This window comes from Bidens hawaiensis, unplaced genomic scaffold (genome assembly GCF_021521415.1).
Source record: "Bidens hawaiensis isolate Kalapana, Puna unplaced genomic scaffold, B.hawaiensis_p1.1 tig00012594_1, whole genome shotgun sequence".
In the NCBI taxonomy this organism is placed as follows: Eukaryota; Viridiplantae; Streptophyta; class Magnoliopsida; order Asterales; family Asteraceae; genus Bidens; species Bidens hawaiensis.
The window spans coordinates 1-27,919 of record NW_027492034.1 but is presented as its reverse complement, the minus strand read 5'-3'; the positions used below and the strand labels follow the sequence as shown (position 1 = coordinate 27,919).

Here is a 27,919-nt window from a genome sequence, read left to right as displayed (position 1 = left end):
TCACGTAAACATAAAACCAAACTGTCGGTTTGTGTTTTGGTTTGGTTTTTTTTTTTCAATTCCTGGTAAGTTTTTAAGGTATCATGCACACCCTACAAAAAAACGTTTGAGACTATTGATCAATTACTTAACTCTGAAATCATTTAATTAAAATTACAAATTAAATCACTAGGTTTACAAGAATGATCCATTTAGCAATTAGCAAGAAGTCAAAAGTGATTAGCTTTATATCTTTTTGTTACCCCATGAGATTAGCTATAGCCAAAGCCGAAAGTAAAGGCCAAAACCGTGTGGCGTATTTTATACCTTCATCTTTTCTTTCTTACTTTACTTGTGGTCATATTCAAGAAAGGCATCATACCTCCTACAAGTTTTTATAACTAGTCTTTTTTATATATTACACAAATTAACTAGACTTTAACTTTCCACTAAAAAGTGATTGTCCTTCGTCCTTGTAGAACTAAACAACCTTTAAGCAGAAAAGAGAAGGTTTAACCGCATAACATTTGATCGATTTTGATATAAATTTTTAGCTGAAATTTGTCATAAAAAGCATGCGTGTTTAGGTTAGCATGTGTGTTTATGCCAACCATAGCAGGGTAGCACCGTTGTCACCTCATCAACATATTTCCAGCCAGACCATTACAACCAAGCAGTATTGTCTCTGACATTTCGGATGGCCCATACGAGTACTAAAATTGGGCACTTATGTGTAATTATATTCTCCAAAGATTAACGATAATTGTGATAGCAGTAAGCAAAACAAAGTTTTTTATCATATACACATTATCACTATTAGTCTATTATTGTGCCTATGTCCTTATTTGGTTGTTATTTGGACGTTTTGGGCCCCTATTATTTGTCTTATTAGCCATTTAGCTTCAATTTAGACATTATTTTTGATGCTCCATCGAGAGCAGGCTCTAGACACAGCCAAGGCTTGCATGGCCCCCGATATGTCCTTGCAACCAAGTATAAAGGGGCGTTGGCTTGAGCCCCAAAGTGCACTACTGCATTAACAGGGCAAAAGGCTCAAGCGTGTGTGGGGTCCCAATCAAATTCAGCCCGCTCACTTATTTTATAAAAGAAAAAAAAATTAAATAATAATTGTATTGTTAGTTAAACTATTACGCGTTTTTTATAAAGAATTAGTGAAAGCCCCCATGCCTACATGTCAAAACGTTTTTTATTTTTTAATTAAAACATGCACGTAAAAAAAAGAGAGACCAAACGTTATATGAAATTATATAAGTTTTCAGTACTATATATGTGAATATGGATTAAAGTGTGAACGAGTTGTTAAGAGATATGACGATGTAGGTTTTAAGTCGGCTAGTTGTTGGTCAAGAAAGTAATTATTAATCTTATGCAAGAGGAACCAATGAAAAGAAGGGTAATTTTCATTGTATTTTAAATGAGAATCGGTTGTGAATAGAATAATAGGAGTAAGGAAATAAATAAATATGAACATCCATTTCACGATGTCAAACATCTCTCTTGTTCCAAATACATAATTATAAAGATCCGTATAAAAATTTTCAAATGAAAAACAAGTATATTTTTGGACTAAAAATGAATAAATTTATACTACGTATAAATTTTTTTTGAGGGGGTTCGGGGACCCCTCGGGTTACACTAAGTTGCAGCCTTGGATTTGATCACTATTTCGATATTCTAAACTCAGTAATGTGATATTGTGATGGTTATATTGATAAGGAGACGCCTTATCACATCACATGCTTTCTTGTATTTTAGGTGGCAATTCTAATTCATGGTACGATTCTACATACATTTTTCCCAAGGGCACCCTACACCCTTGGGCAACATTGGTTTTCATGACATATGTATGGTCGTATTTAATCATCTTATGTCATAAATAAGTTGGGAAAACAGGATTTAAATTAGAATTAAAAATGTAAATAAAACAGACATGATGCTCAAAATGTGGAGGGAAAGATTGGAAACTACCGAGAGATACAACACAATATATGCATTAAAAGTATAACCCAATAAATTTAAAAACACCTAAAGTTAGAAATCCAAATTCAAAAGGTAACTAGATTATTCAAATATATCACCAAAAATCATATCTTCATAGAGACAAGACAAAATGTTTTACCATCTTCAAATAATTAATTAAATTAAAGGACAACTTAGTAGCCTGCAGCAGACGTGCACAAATCGGCTTTCTTTAAAACTCGAAACCTAGGAACCGGTTTTTTAAGTACCGGGTATAAAATGGAACCGGTTCCTGTCAGGAACAAGGTAGGAACCGGACCCGACCCGGTAGGCAAATATCAGGAACTAATGGAACCGGGTAGGGTAGGAACCGGGTCCGGTTTATACCCGAAAACCGGTTCCGGCGGGTTTTCCTTATTTAAACCATTTTTGACCGTTGGAAACCGGTTCCAACGGCTATATTACCGTTTTTAGACCGTTGGAACCGGTTTTGAATGTTTATACCCACCCCCACTTACTATATATAGACGTCCTAGGTTTAGAACTTCTTAACCAACTCCCCTAACTTGTTAAACACTTCAATTACTTGTTAATCCACTTGTTAAACCACTAACCATTATCAATGGCAACCAATGACGAAGTTGTTATGGTTATCGACACCCCGAGATGCCCCGAGGTTTGGGTTCACTAAGACCTGTGTGTCATGACCGACACACAGGAGATGGCGCGATGCAAATACTGCAGCAAGTTTTTGAAGGCGGCATTGAATTCCACCCTTCGAAAGCATATCAATAAGTATTGCAAGGAAAAAAAGCATTTGGATGCCAAAAAAGGAGAAGCCGGGGAGTCGTCCAGCTCTACAAGTCAAGCCCCCGCCGCCGGTAACAAAGCTTGATAGTCGTAGATGGCGGGACGAAAACAACGAAAAAACCTTGTCGAAGTGGTTAAACGGCAAACCTTGTCGAATCACGAACTTCGCTATCCTATCGTGAACCGCTTTCACGTTGTAACGAAATATTGCCCCATCTTTACCCAATTCGGCTTGGACCGTGACGGGAACTTCTTTCAACGCCTTGCAAAATTTCTTCTTGATGTGTTTTTTTAAAGTAGAGTTTGAATCATGCTTTAAATAAGTGCCACAAAATTTGCAACGAGCCTTAACGTCTCCATTAAGCAACTCAACCAAATCCCAATTCCGCCATACTTCTTCGTTGCGGTTATGAGGGAGGATCTTTGCAACTTCGGGGTCATCTTCGGCTCAAACCGGGTTAATAAAAACGGAATCGGTAACCGCCGCATTTCTTTTGCCCTTGTTTTGGCTTGCCATAATAACTAGTTATCAAATGGTGGTGGAATGGAATTGAAAAAAATTGGTGGAAAGTCTAAATCGATAAGTTTTCTTGATGTTTTTGAGTTGGAGTGGTAAAAGTGAATGATCAAGCCTTTATATAGTTTTTTAAGCTCAAAAACCGGTTCCAACGGTAATATAGCCGTTGGAACAGTTCCAACGGCTATATTACCGTTGGAACCGGTTACAACGACTCTTTTTTAAAAAAAAAACCCGGCAGAACCGGTTATTTCGGGTAGGAACCGGCTCCATTTAGGAACCGGGTAGGAACCGATTTTTGGGAAAATATATGGGTCCGGGTAGGGTTTTCCGGGTATAATAATACCCTAACCGGGTATGGGGTACACCGGGTACGAACCGGAACCGGTTCCGGGTCGGTTCCACCAGTTCGGGTACAGAACCGGTTTTTTTGTGCACGTTTAGCCTGTAGATGCACATCAAAACCGGTTTGGGGTCTCAAACTAGATCCGTAGCAGATATCAAAACCAATTTGGATGAAAGCGGTTTACTTCTGATTTGATATGTCAGTTTGAGGATGTATCCGTTGAAACCAATTTGTTAGTCCTAGTCCGATATAATCTTCAAATTCCAATCCGATCTGATCCCTTCAATTTTTCTTTTAGAAACCTGTTTCAAACCAAACTGGTATTACCCCAATCCTATTTTTTTGACTCTTTTTTTTACCCAATTCAAAGCGATTTTAAAACTATCCGGTTTGAAAAACAAAGGGATTTGTGCGGCTATAGACTGGAGGTGTACAAAAAAACCGGTTTGGGACCGGTTTTAGGCAAACCGAACCGAACCGGTTTGGGTTTAAAACCGGTTTTACCCAAACCGGTTCCCAAACCGTCAGTTTCATGACTGGTTCCCCTTAATATCTATCAAACCAGTTTTAAAACCGAACCGGTTTGAGAAAAACCGGTTAAAACGGGTTTAAAACCGGCTAAACCGGTTTATAAACCGAACCGAACCGACGTGACCAGGTCGGCCTATCCTGTGTCTAAACCGGTTTATAAACCGAACCGGTTTGAGTCAAACCGGTTTTGACCAGCCGTTGACCAAACCAGTTCGGTTTATAAACCGGTTTGGTTTGGGTTTAAAACCGATTTTGTACACCTCTACTATAGACCAGGCTGAGAAAGTAAGCCCAAAAGGAGGCCCAAATAGGATGGCTCGTTTCAAAATCCTACATTACTGTACTACCCACAACTTGTGAGATATGAGTGTCGAGTGGTTGTCAATGAAACAAGGAAAAATTAATTATGAAAGAATAAAAATTATTCTTTAATTGAAAGGCGATAAATATGAAAAATCCAACATGTTCGTTTTTAAAAGATGAACAACTTTAAAGGATATATGTGTTTTTTACCTTAGTTATAGGAATGAGGATTCCAATGCGAATGCTTTTCGAGATGAGATCAACAGTTACTCTCCTTGTATGGCGATTTTTTTGTAGCTCTCTAAATCTTTCTCTCTGTATTTGATGATTGGGTATATAATATAGGGAATGAGATCGAGTGATATTTTTTATAATCTAAACTTTAAAGATGAAGATGGTAGGGATAAGGAAAGGATTGAGGATGCTTTAAGAGAACGGATTGCGGATGCTCTAAGAGGCACTTGCCCTCTTATACCCGGTAAATTCATGTCATATCATTTACGCTTCTTTTTTCACGTCAACTATTCTAAAGTGACTTGAGAAACCAAACACTATAAAGCATGAGTTAATAACACAATTAAAATAACTTTTGATCGGTTTGAAGTGAAGCATGTATTTCCGTCAATATTAACGTTTACTCAATGCTATTAAAACCAAACCGTACAAGTTGGTTCAACCGGTTTAACTAAGAACCATTAATACCACCAATTTGATAACACAAATTTATTTTATTTTATTATGTTTTTTAGTTGAATCGATTATAATATAATCCCGTCCATGTTCAATGTCTGTTCCAGTTACGTGGACATTGAGTTTTTATTTTCTATAAAAAGAACAATCGTGGTGTGTATGTGTGCACTTTAAGCAAATGATTTAGTCGGTAACAATATAAGGACCCAAAAACAACTTGAGACTTTGTATCTTCTTGTCATATCCTTTTTTATTATGTAGACACCATATCATTCAAAATCTTCCTTTATTTATCCTCCCAATTGCATCACGGAATAGTTTATAGAGAAATTGGTATCAGGTATTGAACACGAACTTAGTCACGTTTGTTATTGAAAAACTTTACCAAAACTCAATTACTCATATTACAATCTCTAAACCTCAACGCTAGGCATTTATAATCTAACCTATCACATTTAGCCTACAATTAGGATTCTTAAATATTAGGACATAATAATTATACTAACCATTAAATATAAGCACATTTAATTGTTTATAATTATCCACTTCATAAATCATGTTACTTACCTTACACGTCAAATCGCTCTTAAATCGAAATTGCCAACATATTTAATTTTGTTGACAAAAACCGCTACAATAGTACTTGTCAAGCCGAGCCCGAGTCACAAACAAAAATCATTTAATTATCGAGCCCGGGCCACAAACAAAAATCATTTAATGTACTAGATGAGTTTGACCAAAGCTTAGGCTTGTTCAAGATTATTCTCAAAATATATAATATTAACAAGAAATGTATATGAATTAATCAATAAAAAATAAGTGAGCTAAACTAGAGCTTTAAAAACGACTCAAGAGCCAAGTTTAAGCTTGACTTATTTACACACTTAGATACCATTAGACCAAATGCCTTTTCGACTATAGTAATTGTCAAACTAAAGCATAAATATTTATTTAAATAAATATTAAAAAAATTAACCGACGGAGAAACATTAATCCTAGTTACCCTAGTTTCACATCAAATCAAATAATGTTAGCTCGAAACAAATATCTAACCCAATTTGTTAACACTTATTCCTCACAGTAACCCCAAACTCCCCAGCCACAATCAAAGTAGTAGCCATATGAATAAACATCCCATGCTCCACCACCCCAGCAAGCCTCAACATCTTATCCCCAGCAGCCCTCAAATCCCCAATACATTTTTTAAAATACAAATCCACTATATAATTCCCATTATCCGTCACATATGCCTCACCATTATCCCCATTCACCCTTAACTTTGCAACACACCCACACTCCTCAAACAAGACTTGCAACCTATTCGCAGTAAACTTCCAACAAAACTGCACGACCTCGACCGGCATTGCCAACCCCCGCTCGCCCAGCTTCGACTCGTCAACGATCACAATAAACTTGTTACAGCAACCTTCAACCATTTTCTCACGTAGCAACGACCCGCCTCGGCCTTTGACTAGGTTCATATCCGGGTCGACTTCATCCGCTCGGGTGGGCGTCGAGGTCCGAAAGGGGTATGTTTAAAGATAAAGCGTGCTCGTGGGTTTGTTTTGAAGTGGGTATGCATGTTACGTTGGTGAGTTTGCCTTGTTGGAGAAGCTGACCAATGCGGTCGATGGCGTGTCTGGCTGTGGACCCGGTGCCGAGGCCCAGGACCATGCGAGACTCGACGAACTCGACCGCTTTGTAGGCGGCAATCTTTTTGAGGTCGTCTTGGGTTAGACGGAGGTGGGGTGGTGAAGACATTAGGGCGGCGGGGTTGGATTTCTTGGATCCGAGATAAGCTAGAGCCATATTAGCTAGCTAGATTTAGTTGTTAACAGCTTTGAAAATGAAGATCTGAATGATTTTGAGAGGAGAAAGGTGCGGGTATTTATAACGCTTGGGTGAGGATTCATTCATTGTGGACTAAAATAATTAAAATATGCTAACAAACCCACGCGTTTTCGTGTAGCTGATACGTCAATTTAACACTTTTATTTATATTAGCTTGTATATTTGGCAAATATTATACAAAATACTATAGGATGTGAAAAAGGAAGGTTTATATGGTCATATGATTTAACTGAAGCCAACTGACGTGATAGTAGTGTATTGTGATATACGATCTAAATTTACCTCTTTTTATCAAAAAATTTTGAGTCCTCCACCCACACACACGAGTGTTTTTGTCCAGGCTTTGTCACCACATGATTATTACTATTATAAGTCACATTTTAATTAGTGTCAAGGAATTTAATTTGCTATTATAGTATTATATGTTATAACACGTTTAATATATGTTATTTTGTGTCAACTTCATATAGTTGGATACTGGCTTTTTTTTTCCTTTAGTAAATTGTTCGTATCTTTTGCTTTTTACTTTTCAAACATAATCATATATACGTAGTGTAAGACACCTAAATCAATAGGTATATCAACAAGTACTACATATAATCAAGTCATGTATGTGATTTTGTCCCATTCTTTATGTGTTTTGTCTCATTTTGTATAAGCATATAGCTCATATAAATTATCCCTTCTAAACATCCAGTATGAATGAAATCATGGATCACCTTATCATTCCACTTCCACCACAATCAAGCTAGTTTGTCTAAACAATTTTTATTATCTAACCTTAACCTCTCAAATGTTTATTTTTATATAAAATCATAAAAATGGGAAGCTAAGTTGAGTGATTTTTATTATTAAAATCCAAGAATAACGTACGAACCATCATATAACTTACTACTTGGAAGGCCGTTGTTGATTACAATTACAATATAATTTGTAATAAAGACCCTACAACTCAACATACTATAATAGTATGATACGACAAACAAAGGTGATTTGTCGAACCTAAAAAGCGGTGACTACTCATATAAACAAGTTTTGGCAGGAGCTTAAAATTGAAGGAAGATAAGTACGAGTGTGCTAGAAGAGTAGTAGATTATAATATCCACATATGAATTAAGAAATGATGTATTGCTTTTATATAAAAAAAAGTTAGTCTATTCAAGACTAAGGGTATGTTTGGCAAAATTAGCTGGTGGCTAGAAGCTGGAAGCTGTAGCTGATAGCTGTAGCTTTTTAGATATATTTAGGTGTTTGGCAGAGTAGCTGAAGCTTTTAATAAAATGTATAAAATGACCAAAATGGACATAACTAAAAAACATAATGGTAAACGTAATCTCTCTCTCTCTCTCTCACACACACATATATGTGTGTGTGTGTATAAGTTTTTTCTCAAATAAATAAAACATGGTTATTTTCTATTAAATAAAACACAGTCATTGGCAAACAGTCGAGAATAAAATATAATATTATTAAATCATTATTCTCGTGCATTCCATATCAAAGTAGCAATATTGTTGCGAACATGTTTCCTCTCATTTGTTGTTCCTTCAAATAGACCGCTGGTGCTTGTGTAATGGTTACTAATATCATGAAGTTCATCTCATGGTATGTAGTTTGGATGTTGCTCAATTGTAGTAAACATGATATCTTCTTGAGAATTACGTATATAGTTATGCAATGCAAATGTTGCCATGATAACATCAATTTGTGTTTGCACGCTATACTTGGGCATTGTACCAAGTATCTTAAATCGTTTCTTCAAAGTTCCAAATGATCTCTCAATATAACTTCATAAAGATGAATGTGATCGGTTGAAAGCTTCTTGTATATTATTCGGGGGCTCCCTTTGAAATTGAGATTGATGATATCTTGTCTTGGAATATGGAACAAGGTACCCTTTTTTGCCTGGATATCCTTTATCAACCAAATAATATCTACCTGATAAAGGAGTTGAAAAACAAAAGACGTTGGAATTTATTAAAAGTAACATGAAACATTTCCAAATACATGTGTAAAAAATTATAAATATTACTTTCAGGTGGGTGTGGGAAGTTGAATTTACTATCTTGGGTTGCTTTAATGAAAACGCGTGTGTCATGTGCTGAACCCTCCCATCCGATCGATACGAATGTGAAACACATATCAAAATCACATGTTGCCATTACATTGAAAGTTGGTACCCCTTTTCTACCAATATAAGGTAGTTGTTGACTCTCTGGGATGCAGGCCCCTATGTGTGTACCATCAATACATCCGATACAATCCTAAATATAATTTGAAATTAGTTAATAACAAAGTACACAAGCATAAATGACATTAACCAATTTAATACCTTGAAATACGGCATGTATCTTTTGTTGTTCAATATTTGAGGTGGTACAAATTGAAAAGTTGAATCTTTTGGTCTTATAATGTCACGTGCTAGACCTTGGAAACCTTTATCTCTACCAGCTATTGCCTCTAGAAGTTCATGAAATGCTCTACTAATAGTCTCCCCAGAACGTTGAAAATGCTCCCCTTCATCCCTGTTAGATAATCCCAATGCCAATGTATACAGAAATATCCCCACCTTCTCACAAGTTGTCATTCTATCACTCGACTACAATCCATAGTTTGATTCAAGCTCTCTACAAAATTTCATAAACACGTTTGGATGCATTCTAAATGCATTTACACATCGTATAGGATTGCCATTTAAAACTTCCATTATCCAAGCCTGCCTCGTTTGTGATGATGTCATGCATGGTTCCTTGTATATATGCTTATAATAGTATGCAGCAACTAGATCACTTATATAAGTTGTATCCAACAAAAAGTTGTAACAATGTAATTTGTGCTTCTTCTTGCTTGTTTCATTATCCATAATAACCCTGATAATAAATTCAATATCAATAAATTCAATATCAGCTTAACATATAAACACGTAAATAGCTAAAATATAAAAGCATATATAGCTTAACATATAAAGACATAAATAGTATTCTCGAATAAATATAAATTAAAATAAAAATATATCAAATAACTTCCATAGTCATGGCACTAAAACATCAAGGTAAAAAAACAATAAGTCAATCCAAAAGCAATAAAGTTCAAATAAATAGAAACAATAATGTCTTCGTAACATGTCCTCAAAGAAAATTTTAGTTGGTGAGCCTTTGCTTTCGTTGCAGCCACGCTAACCTACTAGCATCATGTCGCATATTTATAAACATTTCTCTTTTAACGGGATCTTCAAATAAATCCATTGCAAAGAACCACAACTCCTCATCTTCTCTCATTAATCCTACATCTACCATCTGGTTAAGCTCACCTATAGCAGCTTCAATACTAAACTTAGTACTTTGACTAAGTTTGGAAGAATCTGATTCTAATATTTCTAGAGCACGTTGTCGATTCATGTTTACTTTGAGTTAAATGGTCTTTAAGCATTGAAGCTCCCAATGAGTCTCTCCTTTTACGTTTCATCTTAACTGGTTTAGGTTTAGTGCTTACTTTGGTAGGCTTCTCAAAATATTTTGCTACCTCACTTGGGCTTGATGTTGATGCATTAGGTTGACGTACTTCATTCATCCAGTCACCAAAGAAATTATTTTCTTGAGTTTCTAAGTTTTCTAAATTAGAAGGTATATCATTTTATACTTGATAATCGCCTTTATTATTACCTCCGTCAACATTGTTATGCTCAAGGTTCTCAATATGCACCTCACTGAATGTAGTTGGGTCCATAGAGGGTGCCACACAATTTTCCCCACTAGCAACCGCATCTCCAAATAACTGATTCCACTCTTTTTGTAGTTGTGCAGATGGTTGATTATTTTGAATTGCTATAACTTTCGAGTTTTCCTACAAAATATAATGGTGAATCGTTAGTTATCATTATGACTGGAATATTATACGGTATTACAAAATATATGCAGAGTGTTTATCAATTATAATAATCGAGCAGATGCACATCATGTTTTTTCAATATAATACAAATTATATAATCAATCATAACGATCAAGGCATATCCAGTTTATTTATCAATTAAAACAATCGAAAATCAGAATCATACCTTTAATTTCACTACTTTTAGATCATGCAGAAACAGGTAGAATAAGAAGCATGTACAAATTGATAATTGATAAGAATCATGAAGGTAGGTTTTGATATATATACAGGATATAGAACAAAATATATATTGGAAGGTTAATTAGGTAATTATAAACCCTAAAAGCTTGTAGAGTTTTAGAACGCTACTAATACAAGCGTTTCCATGTAGAGCTTTTTATGCTAATCTAAAAGCTTCAAGCCCATTTAACCAAACAAGGCTAGAAGCTGAATAGGAGTTTTTTCTTAAAAGCTTGAAGCTAAAAGCTCCTAAAAGCTACTTGCCAAACATACCCTAAGTGTTGTAGAGAGGTTAGTTAATAAAAAAAGTAATAGCATGTCATTGTTACGTAGATAATGAGAAATTGAGTATTAACTAACCGACACAAAAACAAATATTATAGAGTTGGTTAGTTAACCAAGATATATTAAGTATAAAAAAAATAGTTACTTGAGATGAGGGTGGAGCTCATTTTTCGAGCTCTTTTGGGCGTGACCTGGCTGGTGAAGAGGTTGGGTGGCGCCTTGGTGTTGTAATAGTTGTGAAGATTAACTATTAGGTGAGGTCACGAGGTGGCAAGGAGTGGCGCCCCCTTGTCCCACCAAAACACTTAGCTCAAAAATATGTTGTTTTGGACACGTAAATCGGCTGACGACAGACTGTTTCAGGCTCATCATGTAAAAGGTAAATCAACCTCACTTAGTGGCAAGGCGTTTGACACTTAGGATTGGTTTCAAAAACGACCTCCACATTATTAGTTCCAAGTCTACCCCTTAGTCTAAAGAACAACTCAAATATATTACCAATGATAACTGATTTAATCTCTGTTTTCTTTAGCATCGCAACCGGTTTAATCACTTATTAAATACTTTCACTTGTCGAGTTATTTCTATGTAAAAAAAATGGTTTGGGTTGCATCTCTCTGATTTTCAAATTTCATATATTAAAAGATAATACTCACTAAACATATCTAGGACCAGGACCACGAGGTATGCGAAGGACCGTTCAAGTCAGCATCATATATGTTGTTTGTTTTTCTCTTTGTCCAACTTGAATTTTTGTTTTATAGCTATTATTTGCTATTAGACCCATGTGTTGGGGAGGGGCATAAAACCGTGATCAAATTTAATCAAAATGTTGTTGCGAACCCGCACATTGAAGGAGATGTTGATAACATGGGTGACTTTATATAAGAAATAGGAAACCGTCACATTGTTGATAACGCGAAACTTTATACAGAAAAATGGAATTGTTGCAAAACTGTGAGTTGCAGCAGGTCATTGATAAATTTGAAACTTTATACTAAAAAACGAAACCATAATGGAATTGTTGCAAAACTGTGAGTTGCAGCAGGTCATTAATAAATTTGAAACTTTATATTAAAAAACGAAACCATTGATACTAAGATGATTCCTAGTTGAAAGACATCGGAATTCATATGGGTTCGATTCCTGTTACCTACGCAAAATGAAGTCATTTATTTCATATTCATATCTAAAAGCAATTCTCTCTTGATCTTCCTACTACTTGATTCAAGATACAAGTGCTCAAGTCTTCCCCCAACAACATACACTGCTTCGGTTATTGTATCTTGTGAAACAAACTGGTTCTCTTAAGAGCCCTGTAATCTATTGTAATTGACAAGTATTGAATGCAAATCACCAACCACAATTTTCTCATTATTCAATTGTTCTTGCAATATTTATTCAGATGACTTGTATATGTATTGTACTTTGTTGCTTTCATTTACTTTCGTTATTATAACTTCAATAAAAAATGTTTTTTGTTTTAGTTTTAGGAACGGATTCTTACATGGTCACACATGTAAATACGCTTTTTTAATTTGGATAAAACGTGAATTTATATAAAATTTATATTGAAACATAGAATAATAAACAAATAAAACTGTGTATTTTAATTTTTAGAAAACTATTAGGTATTAGATCTTTTTAGGAAAAAGAAACAAATTAACAATTAAATGAAAAAAGAAAGTATAATTAAAGTTTTATTGAATTGTTGTAGTCAAACTGTGGTATAATCATTTGCGGAAAAGTTTTAAAGAAGACCCTATAAAAACTACCTATTTATAGATATATTTTTTTTAATAAAAAATCTTAAACCTTCTATTTGACAATAGAAAGTTTATAATTTTTAAAACTACAACAATTTTGAAGATAAAAGATGAAAAAACAGAACAAAAAAATGTGGAAAACATGCTGCTGCATAGAGACTAGGGAGGATACGTTTGAAATTTACATTTAGGCTTTGACCAAGGACAAAGACACATACATGGGTCAACAGCAGCAACTCAGAAGAAACTCAGAAACATCATACATGCATACAGCTGCCCAGAGGATTTGTACAGCCATGATTTTATTCCACACCATGCATCTTGATTTACCAAACAAACATTTTATTTTATATTTATTCATAAATATTAAATCATAATTAAGCTCCAACATAACATAAACATACTGCTGTTATTGCCATTAGGTTTTGATACATCATACATCCACTAGTTCCATTTCTAGCACAACAACATTCTATTAGTCGAATCACTTATGATGTGACATAGTGACAACTCCCCCGGCACAAATCCATTTGCCCACAAATAACTCGTTGCAATTCAAATTCGGATTGACTAATTTGAAGAGTTTAGAGCTTAGCTTGAACTTCTGAGCGATGTCAAAACATGTATCTCCACTTTTCACACCGACAACAGAAGTACAATAAGGGGTTGGTGGAGTCTCTAATGATGAAAGATTATTTGAGAAATAGGTTAGACGTAAATTTTTATTTCATATTTAAGTAAAAATGAAAATACAATTAAAGGCTAAGGACTTTACCGACAAAACTAGTTTTGGATTGGGTTGTTGTCATGGTACCAACTAAAACAAGCACGATAAGCATGCATATATGACTGTTTTGTTGTGGATCTTAGACATGATTACAGTGATCTTGCTGCTATTTGTAGATGTTTCCGTTGATCTAGAGGTTACCTTATTTATAGAACTTGTATCGAATAACGATTAACAAGGCAAACACATAAACCAGAACAAGAATCTTAATATTGGTTTTGATCTCTCCAATGATAATCTTGGTAAAACTACATAAACGAACATCCAAGCATGCTATCATAAAGATTATCGAATAAAACAAACAAAAAGACAAGTTCAACACAAGACTTGTTTCGATAATACACATCGTGAGATAATTATTCTTTGATGTGGAAGAAATGGTGTATGTGGAGTTACAAAGCGGGAATACACAAACCTACACAAAAAGGTGTTAGACCGCGGTTTCATCCAACTGTATGTTGGTAATTTTAGTGTCGCTTGGTAATCGGAAATTTACTTGTAAACCAAATGAAATTCACAATATACATTCGTATAGGTTAGACGGCGTAGGATACACATTTATCCAAAACTATTGACTTCAGTATTAATTACTAAAGAACCGTTGATAGGGTTCCGATAGGCTGGCGGGTCCGGAATAGCGCCCAACAGGGTTAAGGAGCAACAGTACCCATTGCTGGGGCTGCGTTGAAAAGTTTTGATTTACCTTAAAAGTATTTCATCGGAAACACATTAGATTGCCATATGAAAAAAGGTTGCTTGAAATTTGATCTTTTAAAATTAATGGAGTTCTTTAACAAACTTAAGATCGGTAGCGTCATTGAAGTTTGGTAAAACTTAAGTAGTTGTTGGATTTGCTACCAAAATACAATTTTGATACTAAATGTAATTGCGATGGTTACACCATGACCATCATAACTGTTTCTGTAATATTGCGTCGTTTCACCACAACCTTTGTGTCGGTTTACGACACCTATATATGAGCCTGCTTTAATATTATACATCGAATTTCATTCGAAATTCACAATTCAGAACTTATAGTTCTTTGATAGAAACTTTATGTTTGATTTAATTACTGATTTCGTGATATACGGAATCAGGGGCGGATTCAGTTCAATAGCAGGGGTAACATCCGCTACCCCTCAACTTTTCCGGTGAAGTGGAAAATTTTAAGTTTTTTTAACGTTTTATATATAGCGTTACCCCTGAAATTATATTATGTTACCCCTCAAACATCGACGGAACCGGGAGACAGAGAATGGTTTAGATAAAAAGAATCAAGAAATCGGAATTTATTTGTTGAGCCGAGAGGATGTTTTTAAGGATAGAAGGAAAGGAAGAAGATAACTTATGGGCCCACCTTATACATTATATAATGCATGTTTGTCTTTTCTCAAGTAAAAGCCAAATCAATCTTTAATAATATTATAATATAATTTTATAATTTCTTTATCATTTTGTTCTCTTTGTTTTATATAACATTAAAAAAACTCTAATTTCTTTTGTTTATGTTAAACTTCGTTATTTGTTTTCTTCAATCTATCTATATTAGATAGTTATGGTTTATTTATAATTAATAAGTTTTGTGCTTTTCTTATGATGAATTTATTTTTAACTTTTGTTGTCAGTGAAACTTGAACCCATCACCTCCTAAACTTTCTCTATCCAAAATATTTAAAGGCTTTGCATTTGTCAATGAACCACCAACCCACGTTTTGAGATATATATACATACTAGGATAGAGCCCGTGTACTACATGGATGGTTAAAAAAATTCAACAAAATGAAATGTTTTGAATCTATAATAATTGAGAAAAAAGAAAATGCTAGCATTGATTCATCCTAGTTGAGTTGGTAAGCCACAAACATTTTAAAAATAAGGTAGTGAGTTCAATTCTCACTAATAAAATATTTTTCATTTTATCATTTATAAAGGGAAAATTGTAAAAATGGAAACTTGTACACTTAGCAACATATGCGGAGAGTCTAATTGAATGACATATGAAAACATTGTCTTGCTGTAGTAGTATGGTTAGATATATATATATATCTATATATATAAGTAGTTTTTTTTTTACTATTTTCCATTTCTACATTTCATCCTTTCGCATGAGTTATGCTGTTATTTTTGTATCATTTCAATTTTATCGGATGCCAAAGTAATACTAAAAGCAAAAAATATATATATATAAAAAATGAAAATTCTCGCATTATAATATTTCGATTGTTAAAAACCTATTTAAAGGTGAATGTAAAATCAAAATTCTAGTGGGACCATAGTTAAAAAAACCCTAGTTCCACTACTGGCCTCAAATGTTTTTAAAATCCCAGCACCTCATCTCTCAAAGTTTTATTTAGAAGTCCGACACTGATTGATAATTAAAAATTCATTATTTAATTAAATTAAAAAGTCCATCTTAGATAAAAAGCTCAGCTTGTTGAGGGTTTTGAAAATTGAATAAGGTAAAACAAAAAGACAGAACACAATGCCCAGGGGCGTCAACATTCGACCAACGACAATTTTATCCGAAGGTTTGCTACTCAGTGAATCACCTGCTGCTATCGTCTCACCGTTGATTTTACTGGTTACAACCGCAACCATTTGTTTATCGGATATTGAAGCTAGCATTGGTACTTTTACTGATTGCAACTTATCAAGAGAGCTTTATGTAGTCAAATAGGTGAAGAGTATTTAAACAATGACCCAGTTTATGCGGTCGAAAGATAAATAGTTGATTACATAACATAAGACGATGTAATAGCTATATTTCAAGCTTTTAAATGCCGGAGAGTAGAAATCTGTTAGGTACATGTTTAACTTTATGTATTATGGTGTTTTTATAACGTATGCTAAAAAAAATTTACGCTATTCTGACTACTATCACTTTATAAACCGGGCCTGGAGAATTAAACCTTAACGTATCAGGGTAGTACGCCTGGAACAAGAAGGTTCGTCGTACAAATTGTCTAGATCCGCCACTATACGGAATATATTATCTGAAAGTGGCCACACGATTCAGCAAGTTATACAAAATCTACAATTCTTTACGCTGTTAGAACCAAATTCTTTTGTTTAGCTCCAAATTCTTTCCCTTCATACTATTTCAATAATGATGATCATATACCGTTAGTTTAATATTCTTTATTAAGAAACCAATGTAGTGTTTATTTTGATTTCTATAAGATGATAGATATTGAAGAGGTAGGTCCCAGCAAAGCCCAGTTAGACCCGCAAGACTCACCTAAAAGAGGGACGTCTGCGCAGAAACCAACTGGATCCGCAGGACCAACCATGCTCAGAGACGTGACGTCCTTACGCGCAGTACGCAAGCTGGTCCCGCAGGAAATGCCTCCCGATGGTGAAGGACTCCGCCTGTTCCCGCAGCCTCGGATACAAGCCATCAGGGAAGGCCACCCGCGCAGCAAGGCTACACGCACAAGGCACTTAGCTCTCAATCACTCAGTGTCACCTGAAGGAATGAGCGAAGCCGGGAACTATCCCGCACAAGGGCGGGAGGGGGAATACTCCCGCCCAAATAAGCCAGTCCGTACGATACAGGAAGATCTTCTGTACTGTACCTGACGAGGTATGGGAAAAAGATCTGACTAAAGATACGACAGCTTATGGACAACAGTATGGCGAGCAGCATGCTCCTACACTGTATGTCACTATTAGCCGCTGCCTACTCACCAACTCTTGTCATACCACGTGCGTAGCCGGCAGTTGGTGGAAAAGGAATAGTATACAGCAGGTCTGGTCACTGTCAGCCGCTACCTACCCACCAACTACCAGCAGGCCACGTGCGTAGGCTACTGTTGGTGGAACAGGAACACTGTTGCAGCCGGCCATACCTCCTTGGAAACCTACCTTCGGCTATAAATACCACAAATGGTATGACCATCTCATCTTATCATATCTTACTACATTATCATCATATTATACCTGATATCTGCTCTAGCAATCTCTTAATATACTTTTATATTTAAAGAGCAATCTAGTCTGATTCTCACGCCGGAGGGTGGTCACAAGGAGGAACCCCCCCCTTCTCAGTGACGAGCTCACGGTGTCTGTTTTGCAGGTTATCAGAAGAACCATCTTCCAAGGGTCTAACCCCTCGTGGGAAACATCTATCTAACCCCCAGGTTACCAGTAATCTGCCCGGGGTCTGGTTAGTGTTTCTTCATTGGCGCCATCCGTGCATAAAGCTAGAACTTTATTCTCCAGTTTTTTCAAACTTTCTACAAAAGATGGTTAGAGAAATTCCGGTAACCACAACCCCAGCTACTGGGGTGAATACCGGTAACACAGTTTTTACAAACACTACCCCGGTTACCCAAGCCGGGGCAAGTGAAGTAAATTTTACGAACACTACCCCAGCTACTCAAGCTGGGGCAAGTGCAGTAAATGATCGCCTACTGGGATCCACTGATACCCAGTTTGAGAAACGAAGACTCCCCCGCCAAACTCTCGATGAAGTTAAGGCATGGGCGGAGGCACGACAAAAGGAATTCCAGGCTGAGTTGGACGAACGCTTGCGTTCCATACAACAGGCCGACGAATTCGAATACTGGGAGGATGACTCGGAGGAATCCGACTCCGACGCGAACCCTCGCCATAAGGCAAAAGGGAAGCGTAAGGAAATGGAATCCCAACCGAAAAGGCATTTTGGACAAGCCTTCAAACCAAAAAGCACAGGTGGAAGTCCACGAGACTTCTCCAAAACGTTCAGACCAAACATTGCAAATGCAGGAACGTCCAAGTTTGCAAGGGACATTGCGGAAGCAATCGCCCCAAAGAGTGCCAAACAAATGCCTAACATAGGCACATATGACGGTATATCTGATCCAGACGATCATTTGAACAGGTTCATAGCGGGGGCAACCGTCAGCAATTGGACGGAACCCACCTGGTGCTACATGTTCCAAATGACGCTTGTTGGGGCTGCTAGAGCTTGGTTTGATCGTCTACCGGTCAACCACATCTACGACTGGGCAGACTTCCAGCAGAAGTTTAGCCAACACTTCAGCCAGCAACGGAAGTATACCGAGGAGCAATGGACAATCCTCAAATGCATACGAGAAGAAGATGAATCTCTGCCAAACTTCATGTGACATCTGCCCCGATCCGACCCGACCCAGGTACCCGTTTCTCTGACCCGATCTCTCTTTTATTATTTAATATTTATACTTATATTTTACTTTTAATAATAATATATATTTTCCTTCCCGCCTCTCTCTCTCTTTCTTTCCGCCGTCCCGTCCCTCTTCCTTCTCTCTTTCCGCCTTCTTTTCCCTCTTGTCGCCGTCCCGCCCTTACGCCTTGTTTCCCTCTTTGCTTGTCCTTTGGTTCTTCCCGCCTAAGGATGTCTGCAGCTCCACGCGCCAGACTCCTTACATGGAAGCCTGCGTGAAGACATCTTGTTCCTGCGATGCGTGAAGAGAACTCTTCTCGCAGCGCGCTAAGAATGCATGTTCTTCCCGCAATGCGCTAAGAATGTATGTTCTTCCCGCGATGCGCTTAGAATTCTTGTTCTTCACGCAGCACGCTAAGGATTTGTGATTCTTCCCGCAGTGCGCTAAGGATTGTTGTGCCAGCCTTCGCGCTCGCGCACTCAGCCTTCCCGCGCTTAACCCTTGTATCTTCTGTTTAAATCTAGCCGTTTGCTTTTGTGTTGTCTTATCTTCTGTGCTGTTGACCTAACCTATCTAATGTCTGAATAGTTACTTTCGGCGCAGCATGCGTACCAACCCCCATTGGTTGGTAGAAAAAGTGACTGACATTATCTTTTGAGATCTGCTTTTGCCATGCTTGACCAGTACCTTTATCTGAACCGCCCATGCCTGTTACTGTTTCCCTGACAGCTTTATCTTGCCCCCTGCAGCTGCCATATCTTTTGATATCTTTTGCTTTTGGAATCTTTTACTTTTTGAGATCTTTTCCCCTTTTTCTAGGGATTGTGTTCCCTAGGGTTTCTCTATAAATAATAGTATTATTTTTCCTAACACATCACACACAAAACACTTAATCTCTCCTGTTCTCTTGCCCCTTGCTCTCTCTGCCGTCTTCCTCTCTGCCTCCGTCTTCCTCCTTGTTCTTCCTGCTTTTCCGGTAATATATATTGTAATTTACTTATTAATTATGCTAACTTATAATCAAGACTTAAAACAAATCATTAAAACAATAATCTTATTTATAGGTTAACTTGTGCTTGTTTAAAGTTGGTTCTTGCTTTATCTATCACCGCATCGTTTATCATGTGAGTTATCTCGTATCTAATCCCTTTTTATTTTAAATGCTTTGGGATGTTCATGTGTTCATACAAAACTTGAGTCTTAAACTTGTTTATGAACTTTAGTCGCGCAGTATCCCATGTGTTGAGGACGTTTACTTGGCTGTTTATTTGTATGTGTGTATCATTAACCGCTTTGTTCGGCCTATTCCGCAGTTCCGTTGGTACCATTAGTTGAACACGGGAGACCTATCGTTTACGGTTTTCTTTGTTTACACTTGCACAGATGTTTTCTCGTTTTTATGCTCAATTGGGAGCATGGATTGAACTATGATCTATGAACTATCTTAGGCTTGATCACAATCTGATTACACCCTTGTTAAACTCTAGACATACACGTGTTGCGCGCAGATTTACTGTGATTATCTATGATTATCTATTAAACTTGATTTCTCACCAACACGCAAGTGTTTGACGTTTATTTTAACACATGTTCAGGTTTGCAGTAGCTGTTTTGGAGCTTGTGGACACGTAGGACGTTTTTACTTTTGGACCTAGAATTAAAATGTATCAAGACAAGTTCATGTTGTTTGAATGTTATAATTTATAATATATTGATTTATGTTTGATTTATGTTCTTTATTTTCCCTGCTGCGCGTGCGCGATAAAATGTGTATTAATAAATATTGACACCAATAGTGTCGCGAGTAATGAAGCAATATGTGGCGCCCCGATGTATAATCCGCCTTTGGTCGGGGTGTTACAGATTGGTATCAGAGCTCGTTGACTTTAGGATAGGTGGTTAGACGTAACGGCCTAGAATACCTAAGAGTCCCTTCTCGCGCATGAGAGAAATCTCATGTTTGCGCGCTTATTGTTAATTACTCGTTATTTATGAATATGCTCGCGCTTGCGCAGTATATGATTTTATGTTTTATTCCGCGATATTTCGATTTTTGAGAATTTCGATTTTTATTGATTTTACTTACATATTCGTTTGTTGGGATTGAAAATCCGAAAAGTCATGGTGATACATGAATAGTTGATTTTCAATTTCCATTTACGATTATGTTCTGAGGTTGGAGACTTGAAAAGTCATGGTGATACATGAATTGTCAACCTCCAATACTCATTTTCTTGTATGTTTTATATTGAGGATTGAAAAGTCATGGTGATACATGAATCGTCAATCTCCAATACTCGTTTGCTCGTATATTTTAAATTGGGAATTCGGAAAGTCATGGTGATACATGAATTGTCGATTCTTGATTCGAATTTGTTACCTTTATTAAGTCTGCATTTAGGATCATTTATTTTACTTTAACTGTTGACTGTAACTGACTCCGTGAAACCAAGCTTTATAAGATTAAAACTTTGCGCTAAAACCAAGATATTAACTAAAATTTAAAACTTTTATAGAATGCCTCCGCTATCTCGCCGATTTCAGAGAAGAGAAGCCTCGCGCGTGCGTAGACAGCAACGTTCCCAGGAAATGGCCGCCGCAATAGCCCAAGCTTTGAGCCAAAACAATGCTAATACCTCCAGTTATAACATTAAGTCCTTTAATGCGGGTAACCCTCCGAAGTTCACAGGTCTTGAAGGAGCCACCGTGATGCTCCAATGGCTTGAGAAGATTGAAAACGCTTTCCTCCATACCCAATGCCCCTCAGACAGACGAACCCTATATGCTTCCAGTGTCCTGGAATCCAGAGCGCTTACATGGTGGAATGGAGTAGCTCATGCGCGTGGCGCAGAGGCTGCTTCTAGCATGACATGGGAGGAATTCAAGGAAATTCTTACGCGAGAATTCTGCCCTCCCAACGAAGTTAAGCGCCTGGAGGAGGAATTTTGGAATCTTAAGCAGTACAGCGGTGAAGCGCGCGAGTACGCGACGCGCTTCCACGAGCTAAGCTTACTGGTCCCTCACCTTGTTACCCCTTCCCGCCGAGCCATCGAGAAATTCCTTGGGGGTCTCCCCATGGAAATTCAAGATTCTGTATGGGCCAGAAACCCAGTAACCCTCTCTGACGCCATCGAATTGGCCGCTGTGCTCAGCGACAACCATGTCAGAGCAGGAACCCTGTTCCTGCGGGGAACTGAGAAGACCAAACCCACCAAGACTGTCCCTGAACCAACAGAAACCAAACCAGAACCCTCAAACCATAACCAGAAGCGTAGGCGCAGACAAGCCTATGCGCTTACCAACCCGCCCATTGTCCAGCAACCCATTTATCAACCTCCAGTTTACGCGCCTAACCCACTGTCAACCTACCCAGCACCTCCTGTAGTCCACAACTATGCCTTAACCAACCCCGCACTCCCTGCCCCGCCAACTAAGAAACCTTACACAGGAAACCAACCCTTTTGCCCAACCTGTAGACTTCATCACCCACCTCAAGTCCCGTGTCGACAATGTAACCGATGTGGCCGCGTAGGTCACTCCGTTGAGTACTGTAGAACCCCTCCCTCCAATCCGATTGCGCCAACACCACCAGCCTACCCGCAGAACCCACAGCCAACTTACCAAAACCCACGACCCAGATCGTGCTTTAACTGCGGTGATCCAAGTCATTTCCGGAACGCGTGCCCAAGGCTACAAGTGCAAATCACACAAGCAAATCCGGTGAACCAGATTTCGAACCAAGTGACGCGTGGACGAGCTTTTAACATAACCGCGCACCAAGCGCAAGCGAATAATGACGTAGTTAATGGTACATTTTTGCTTAACGGATTTTATGCTTCTGTACTTTTTGATACTGGCGCCGATAGAAGTTTTATCTCTCGCGCCTTTGAGCGGAAGCTTGCGCGACCGCGCGATAACTTAAAAGAAGATTTTTCAGTTGAATTGGCTAATGGCGAAACTGTTTTAATAAACTCGGTGATTAAAGATTGTACGCTTAACCTTAACGAAAACGATTTTCTGATCGACCTCATCCCTATGCCTCTTGGAAGCTTTGATGTTATCATTGGTATGGACTGGCTTACGCATAATCGCGCCGAAGTTATTTGCGCCAAGAAGATGATTCGCATACCTCGAGAAAATGGTGATCTTCACATCTACGGCGAAAAACCCTCCAGTGGTCTTAAACTTATGTCTTGCGCCGAAGCCCAAAGACTCATGCGGAAGAAGTGTGTTGCATTCTTAGCCCATGTGGTTAAACCTGCTGAAGAGAAGAAGCTTCGCGATATCCCTGTTGTGCGTGATTTCCCTGAAGTTTTTCCTGATGATCTTCCTGGTATCCCTCCCGCTCGTGAAGTCGAGTTCCTTATTGATCTTGTCCCTGGTGCTTCCCCCGTGGCTAAATCTCCTTATCGTCTTGCACCCGCTGAGATGCAAGAATTGGCCAGCCAACTTCAAGAGTTGACTGCTAAAGGATTCATTCGCCCTAGCTCTTCGCCCTGGGGTGCTCCGGTGTTGTTCGTTAAAAAGAAAGATGGATCGTTTCGCATGTGTATTGATTACCGCGAGTTGAACAAACTCACCATTAAAAACCGGTATCCCTTACCGCGTATTGACGACCTCTTTGATCAACTCCAAGGTGCCTCCTGTTTCTCGAAGATTGATCTCCGCTCTGGCTATCACCAGTTGCGCATCCGCGATGAAGATGTTCCGAAGACTGCTTTTCGAACTCGTTATGGCCATTTTGAATTCTTGGTCATGTCCTTCGGTTTAACCAACGCACCCGCCGTTTTCATGGATCTTATGAATCGGGTGTGTAGGCCTTTCTTGGATAAATTCGTGATCGTGTTTATCGATGATGTTCTGGTGTATTCTAAGACCAAGGCCGAGCATGAGCAACATCTCCGATTGGTATTGCAAAAGCTTAGAGCCGAGCAACTCTATGCTAAGCTTTCCAAGTGTGAATTTTGGTCTGATGAAGTACAGTTTCTTGGTCATGTTGTAAACAAGATGGGTATTCATGTCGACCCATCCAAGATTGAAGCAATCAAGAACTGGATTACGCCATCCTCTCCTTCTGAGATCCGTTCCTTTCTGGGCTTAGCTGGTTATTACCGGCGTTTCATTTCGAACTTCTCGAAGATCGCTTTGCCTTTAACAGCTCTAACGCACAAAGGTAAACCATATATTTGGGGCTCGAAGCAAGAAGCCTTTCTAACGCTCAAGCGTTTGTTGTGTGAAGCTCCTGTTCTTGCGCTACCTGAGGGTAATGATGATTTTGTCGTGTATTGCGATGCATCCAACCAAGGTCTCGGTTGTGTTCTTATGCAACGAGGCAAGGTTATCGCTTACGCATCAAGGCAACTTAAGGTTCATGAAAAGAATTATACAACTCACGACCTCGAACTTGGTGCAGTTGTTTTTGCCTTGAAGATCTGGAGACACTACCTTTATGGTACTAAGTGTATCCTCTACACTGACCATAAAAGCCTTCAGCATATCTTTGATCAAAAGGAACTTAACATGAGGCAACGCCGATGGAACGAACTCATCAGCGATTACGATTGTGAGATCCGGTATCATCCTGGTAAGGCTAATGTGGTAGCCGATGCGCTCAGCCGAAAACCCTGCCAACTTAACTGTATCTTGCCGCGCACCCAACTTCACTTCGCGCCGATTCAAAGCAACCTTGAATCGCGTATTCGTGACGCACAGCGCGCATCCATCAGTAATGGTAACCTTCGCGCCGAGTTAGCGTGTGGCGCGGAAGCACTCTTTGTCCCTAATCTGAGTGGAATTCTCTGCTATCTCAGTCGCATCTGGATCCCTTGTGATGAGGATCTTCGCGCTGATATCCTGAGTGAAGCGCACAAATCTCGATATTCTATTCACCCTGGCGCTGATAAGATGTACAAGGATTTGCGCATTACTTATTGGTGGCCTGGCATGAAAAAGGATATTGCTGTGTTCGTAGCTAGGTGCCTGACTTGTTCTAAAGTTAAAGCTGAACACCAACGCCCATCTGGTTTGCTCGAACAACCAGAAATTCCTACGTGGAAATGGGAAGGTATAGCGATGGACTTTATTACCAAGTTACCTTTGACAGCAAGCAAACATGATAGCATTTGGGTAATAGTGGATCGATTGACTAAATCTGCTCACTTTCTGCCCATTCGTGAAAACTACCGTGTTGAGCATCTCGCGCAGCTTTATGTCAAGGAAATTGTCTGCCGCCATGGTACTCCTTTGAGCATCATATCCGATCGCGATGGCCGTTTTATATCTCGCTTTTGGAAATCTCTCCAATCTGCACTAGGAACTCGCTTGGACATGAGTACGGCATATCATCCTCAGACTGACGGTCAGTCTGAGCGAACTATTCAAACTCTTGAGGATATGCTCCGATCTTGTGTTCTTGATTTTGGAGGTAATTGGGATTCACACCTGCCTTTGATTGAGTTCTCTTATAATAACAGCTATCATTCCAGTATCGGTATGGCCCCATTTGAAGCACTTTACGGTGGTAAGTGCCGCTCCCCGATTTGTTGGAGCGAAGTGGGTGAAACTCAAATCACAGGACCCGAACTTGTTCAAGAGACAACCGATAAAATCGCCAAGATCCGTGATCATCTGCTGACTGCCAGAAGCCGACAGAAGAGTTACGCAGATCGTAGGCGGAAGCCTCTCGAATTTCAAGTTGGTGATCTTGTTCTCCTCAAAGTGTCGCCTTGGAAAGGTGTTGTCCGCTTTGGGAAGAAAGGTAAGCTTGCTCCTCGATATGTTGGTCCATTCAAGATTCTCGCGCGTGTAGGAAAAGTTGCCTACAGACTTGACCTGCCGCCCGCGCTCAGTAATGTGCATCCAACGTTCCATGTATCCAATCTCAAGAAGTGTTTAGCTGACGAGAACCTTCACATTCCACTTGATGAAGTTCAAGTTGATGAAACTATGCATTTCGTTGAGAAGCCTGTTGAGATTATGGATCGCGAGGTAAAGCAAACCAAGCGCAGTCGTATCCCTATCGTGAAAGTTCGCTGGGAGTCCAAGCGCGGAGCCGAGTTTACATGGGAAAGGGAAGATCAAATGAAGATCAAGTACCCGCACCTGTTCTCTGCGCAACCTACTTCGAGATAAATTTCGGGACGAAATTTCTTAAAGTAGGGGAGACTGTGACATCTGCCCCGATCCGACCCGACCCAGGTACCCGTTTCTCTGACCCGATATCATCTCTCTTTATTATTTAATATTTATACTTATATTTTACTTTTAATAATAATATATATTTTCCTTCCCGCCTCTCTCTCTCTTTCTTTCCGCCGTCCCGTCCCTCTTCCTTCTCACTTTCCGCCTTCTTTTCCCTCTTGTCGCCGTCCCGCCCTTACGCCTTGTTTCCCTCTTTGCTTGTCCTTTGGTTCTTCCCGCCTAAGGATGTCTGCAGCTCCACGCGCCAGACTCCTTACATGGAAGCCTGCGTGAAGACATCTTGTTCCTGCGATGCGTGAAGAGAACTCTTCTCGCAGCGCGCTAAGAATGCATGTTCTTCCCGCAATGCGCTAAGAATGTATGTTCTTCCCGCGATGCGCTTAGAATTCTTGTTCTTCACGCAGCACGCTAAGGATTTGTGATTCTTCCCGCAGTGCGCTAAGGATTGTTGTGCCAGCCTTCGCGCTCGCGCACTCAGCCTTCCCGCGCTTAACCCTTGTATCTTCTGTTTAAATCTAGCCGTTTGCTTTTGTGTTGTCTTATCTTCTGTGCTGTTGACCTAACCTATCTAATGTCTGAATAGTTACTTTCGGCGCAGCATGCGTACCAACCCCCATTGGTTGGTAGAAAAAGTGACTGACATTATCTTTTGAGATCTGCTTTTGCCATGCTTGACCAGTACCTTTATCTGAACCGCCCATGCCTGTTACTGTTTCCCTGACAGCTTTATCTTGCCCCCTGCAGCTGCCATATCTTTTGATATCTTTTGCTTTTGGAATCTTTTACTTTTTGAGATCTTTTCCCCTTTTTCTAGGGATTGTGTTCCCTAGGGTTTCTCTATAAATAATAGTATTATTTTTCCTAACACATCACACACAAAACACTTAATCTCTCCTGTTCTCTTGCCCCTTGCTCTCTCTGCCGTCTTCCTCTCTGCCTCCGTCTTCCTCCTTGTTCTTCCTGCTTTTCCGGTAATATATATTGTAATTTACTTATTAATTATGCTAACTTATAATCAAGACTTAAAACAAATCATTAAAACAATAATCTTATTTATAGGTTAACTTGTGCTTGTTTAAAGTTGGTTCTTGCTTTATCTATCACCGCATCGTTTATCATGTGAGTTATCTCGTATCTAATCCCTTTTTATTTTAAATGCTTTGGGATGTTCATGTGTTCATACAAAACTTGAGTCTTAAACTTGTTTATGAACTTTAGTCGCGCAGTATCCCATGTGTTGAGGACGTTTACTTGGCTGTTTATTTGTATGTGTGTATCATTAACCGCTTTGTTCGGCCTATTCCGCAGTTCCGTTGGTACCATTAGTTGAACACGGGAGACCTATCGTTTACGGTTTTCTTTGTTTACACTTGCACAGATGTTTTCTCGTTTTTATGCTCAATTGGGAGCATGGATTGAACTATGATCTATGAACTATCTTAGGCTTGATCACAATCTGATTACACCCTTGTTAAACTCTAGACATACACGTGTTGCGCGCAGATTTACTGTGATTATCTATGATTATCTATTAAACTTGATTTCTCACCAACACGCAAGTGTTTGACGTTTATTTTAACACATGTTCAGGTTTGCAGTAGCTGTTTTGGAGCTTGTGGACACGTAGGACGTTTT

At 38.6% G+C, this 27,919-nt stretch overlaps 1 pseudogene; it reads right to left on the bottom strand.

Annotated features, from left to right (window-relative positions):
• Positions 1-6,181: 6,181 nt before the first annotated feature.
• LOC143541404 (putative ribose-5-phosphate isomerase 2 pseudogene) lies at positions 6,182-6,965 on the bottom strand (annotated as a pseudogene).
• Positions 6,966-27,919: the final 20,954 nt, after the last annotated feature.